At 41.8% G+C, this 4,251-nt stretch overlaps 1 non-coding gene across 1 annotated transcript; it reads right to left on the reverse strand.

Moving 5' to 3' along the window:
• Window positions 1-1,763: 1,763 nt before the first annotated feature.
• LOC130470915 (small nucleolar RNA R71) lies at window positions 1,764-1,870 on the reverse strand. Its single transcript, XR_008931631.1, has one exon. It is a non-coding gene; the product is annotated as a small nucleolar RNA R71 (small nucleolar RNA).
• Between the last annotated feature and the right edge of the window lie 2,381 nt (window positions 1,871-4,251).

The following is a 4,251-nucleotide window of genomic DNA, read 5'->3' on the forward strand; positions in this document are numbered from 1 at the left end:
GCAGAAATCGCTCTCCGCCCGACGGGCGAGAGCCGCCCGACCGGGCGCGCGGAGAAGGTTTCCAGAAAGTCGCCCTACGCCCGTCGGGCAGCCCTGCGCCCTTCGGGCGGACTTCGAGCTTCTCGCCCGTCGGGCGGAGAGCCGCCCGACCGGGCGACGACAACCCAAGGCGCTGTGCGCGCGCGTCCTTCTTTATTTTTTTTCCGGTTTTTCCTTATGTTTTTAGGCTAAACTATAAATATAGCCTTTGTTAATTTAGTGAGGGACTTCATTATCTCATATCCTAGTATTAAAACACTTAGTTTTATTTCTCTAAGCTTAATTTTTCTCTCTAATTTGTTCTAAACACTTAGTTTATTTTCAATCAAAAATTGAAGCTTTCATTTGCCATTGTTCTTCAATTAGGTATTATTCCTTATTTCAATTCTTTGTTTAAGCTTTAATTATGTTTTCAATCATGCCAATTGCTTTGCTTATTGTTAATATGCTTGAGTAGTCTAATTTCTAGGGTTTGGGGATCCATGAATAACATGAAGGGACATTGAATAATTATGATTGTTGGCATTGAAATTAATTCCTATTGATTGGTTATTATTACTATACAATTAGATTTGCGCAGGTTTAATTGTGGTAGTTTGGCAATATCAAGTTAAGATTCAAGAGATGCAATTTGATGTTTAGGCTTGTGTCAATAGGTGGAATTAGGATTAATACGTAGCGAGAGCCCGTTAATTCTAAGTCTATGATTAGTATCGATTCGAGAGAGCATGCTAGTCTAATTGATTATTTTGTTGATTATTGTGATTGTTTATCGTCTTGGATTGTTATTTGTTGGTGAACCTATGCCCTAGATCCTTTAATTCTTGAATTCTTAATTGTGTAATTATCGTTCGTAGTCTTAGCATACAACCCAACCAATTCTTGTTTCCCAATAGTCTAATTTAATTGATTAATAGTAGAAAAGAACACTGTTTCCCTGTGGATTCGATCCTGACTTCCTTTGCTACCTAGCTAGTGGACCTTAGGTTATTTTTTATTAGGTAATACGACTTTAGCCTGTCAAAATTTGGCGCCGTTGCTGGGGAGACGGTTTTATTTTCTGTTGTTGATTGCTTATCCTAGATTATTGTTTGTTACTACTCAAGGAACTCACGTTCCTTGAGACCGGATCTCACATTGTTTTGTAGTCTTTGTCTATGCCCAGGACCGTAGGTACTAGTAATCTTACGCCATTCGATCCTGAGCCCGAAAGAACCTTTCGTAGACGAAGAACTTTCATTGCACAGTGTGGGAATTACTCTGATTCAGATCATAATATTGGCGATCTTTTTCCTTCAGATACAGATTCAGTTTCAGAGATAGAGATGGGTGACGAAAATCTGATACCGCCACCTACCCCACGGCTTACGGACTATTCTAAGCCAAGTCTGTCCGTGCTACCAAAGGCGATCATGCCTTCTATTGCAGCTGAGACCTTCAAGATTGAGCCTGCATTGATTAACATGATCGAGAGACGCCAGTACGGTGGGGAACCAGGTGAAGATCCGAATCTTCACATTCAGTCCTTTATCCAATATTGCTCCACCATCAAGCAAAAGGGATTGACTCCGGAGCAGACTATGGAGATACTTTTCCCGTTCTCTTTGAGTGGGAAAGCTAAACTGTGGATTAATGGGTTGAATCGGGCGGCTTTGAAAATCAATAATTGGGAATCCTTGGCTCTTGCTTTTTATGTTAAATATTTTCCACCTGAGAAAACGGCTCGTCTGAGGGGTCAGATATTAGGTATCTCACAACAAGCGGATGAGAGTTTGTTCGAGGTTTGGGAGAGATTCAAGGATTTGCAAAGAGAATGCCCGCACCATGGTTTGGAAGATTGGTTCTTGATTCAGCAGTTTTATAATGGTCTGGGCAATGAGTCTAGATGTTTGTTGGATTCAGCTGCCAGTGGGAGGTTCATGCAACTTGAGGTGCCTAGAGCTATGGAGGTGATTGAGGAGATAGCCATTCACAATGCCCAGTATGGAAATCCTAGAGGTCTATCTAACAGGGGTGGTAAGCATGATTTAAATTCTATTGAACAATTAACTGCCCAATTGACTGCTTTACATTATAAGTTCGATAATATGCAAGCGGCCAATGCTCAATCTTCCCAACCTATTAGTGTAGCTGCTATGAGTGCCCAACCTACTACTATTTGTGAAAGTTGTGGAATGTCTGGTCATTATGCACAGGAATGTAGAAGCTCTATTGAACAATGTAATGCATTTCAATCCTACAAACAAAACAACCCATTCTCCAACTCTTACAATGAGGGCTACAAAAATAACCCTCTGCTTTCCTACAGGAGTAACAATATCCAAAACCCTCACCAAGTTCAACATCCACCACCACAACCATATCAACCCCCACACCAACAATCTTACCAACCCCGAAACAACTACAACCAACAGTCTAGTGGGCCACCTGGGTTCTCTAGACAACACACATCACCCCCACAACCACAACCTCAAGCCACACAGCCTGACCCTATGCTAGTAGAGATGAGAAACATGATGCTACAAATGCAAAAATCTCTAAGTGAAAAGGATGCAAAAATCGATGCTCTTACTGCTCATAACAAGATCATTGATACACAGTTGGCACAGATGGCTACTACTATTGCAGGGAGGCCACCAGGCCAACTTCCTTCACAGCCTGAAAATAGGGAGACTGCTAATGCAATTACATTGAGGAGTGGTAGGGATTATGATGGTCCTTCTATGCCGGTTGAGGTTGATTCCAGGGTGTCTGCTAGTGATCTGGTCAGTGAGGAAATCCCGAAGATAGTTATGGGTGAAAAGGAACCAGCTGAAAAGGTAGTCAATGAGAATGAGGCTACAACTGCGGTTAAGAAGGGGGCGGATATACAAGTACCACCTATTGCACTCCCCTTCCCAAACGGACAACTCAAGAATAAGCTAGACAAGCAGTTTGGCAGATTCTTGGAAGTGGTCAAAAATTTGCAGGTAACGGTTCCTTTTACTGAATTAATTTTACAAGTTCCTGCTTATGCTAAATTCATGAAAGATATTTTGACCAGAAAACGTGCTTTTTGTGAGGTAGAGACTGTAGCTTTTACTGAGGAATGTAGTGCTTATTTGCAAAACAAGTCTCCACCTAAACTTAAGGACCCCGGGAGTTTTTCCATCCCATGTAACATTGGCACCGTATTTATTGATAAAGCTTTATGTGATCTAGGTGCTAGTGTGTCTGTCATGCCTTTGTCTGTCTGTACTAAACTGAATATGGGTGAGCTTAAGGTTACCAATATCACTCTACAAATGGCCGACCGTTCTGTCAAATACCCCTTAGGTGTTTTAGAGGACGTCCCTGTTAGAGTAGGTAAATTCTATATACCTGTAGACTTTGTAGTATTAGACATGCAGGAGGATTCTCAAATTCCCATAATCTTAGGTAGACCCTTCCTTCACACGGCGGGGGCGGTAATTGATGTTAAAAGTGGGAAATTGACATTGTCTGTTGGGGATGATAAGGTGACTTTCAATCTAAACAGTGCTTTAAAAATTCCCATGCTAGAGGAGGAACAATGCTATCGCATAGATGTAGTTGACCTTATTACTCGTGATAACGTCTCCCAAGCTCTCGAAAGAGACCCTTTGGAGGCAGTGCTTTGTTGTGAGTCTTCTGCAGGTGATAGTAGTTCTTGGAGTGCTGAAGTGAATGCTCTGGAGTTAGCTCTTAATGGTGGAGAATCTGAGCCGGAGAGCATCAAATTGAAGAGGTTAGTTCGGCCGGTTTGTTCTGTTAAAGAGGTAAACAAACCCGAACTTAAACCTCTTCCTGCGAACCTTAAGTATGCGTTTTTAGATAATGAACAACTTTGCCCTGTGATCGTCATTACTGCACTTGATAAAGACCAGTTATCCCAACTTCTTATTGTGTTGAAAAGGCACAAAAAGGCCATTGGGTACAGTATTGATGATTTAAAGGGTATTAGCCCTGACTTTTGTATGCATAGGATACATCTAGATGAGAATCATAAACCATGCATCCAACCCCAGCGTCGTTTGAACCCTGTCATGCAAGATGTTGTAAAAGCTGAAGTTATGAAATTGCTTGATGCGGGTATAGTGTATGCTGTGTCTGATTCTAAGTGGGTGAGTCCCGTTCAGGTAGTGCCTAAGAAAGGGGGGACAACTGTGGTGAGGAATGAAAAAAATGAGTTAATACCAACTAGGGTAGTCACAG

Source organism: Spinacia oleracea, chromosome 3 (genome assembly GCF_020520425.1).
Source record: "Spinacia oleracea cultivar Varoflay chromosome 3, BTI_SOV_V1, whole genome shotgun sequence".
Classification (NCBI taxonomy): domain Eukaryota; kingdom Viridiplantae; phylum Streptophyta; class Magnoliopsida; order Caryophyllales; family Amaranthaceae; genus Spinacia; species Spinacia oleracea.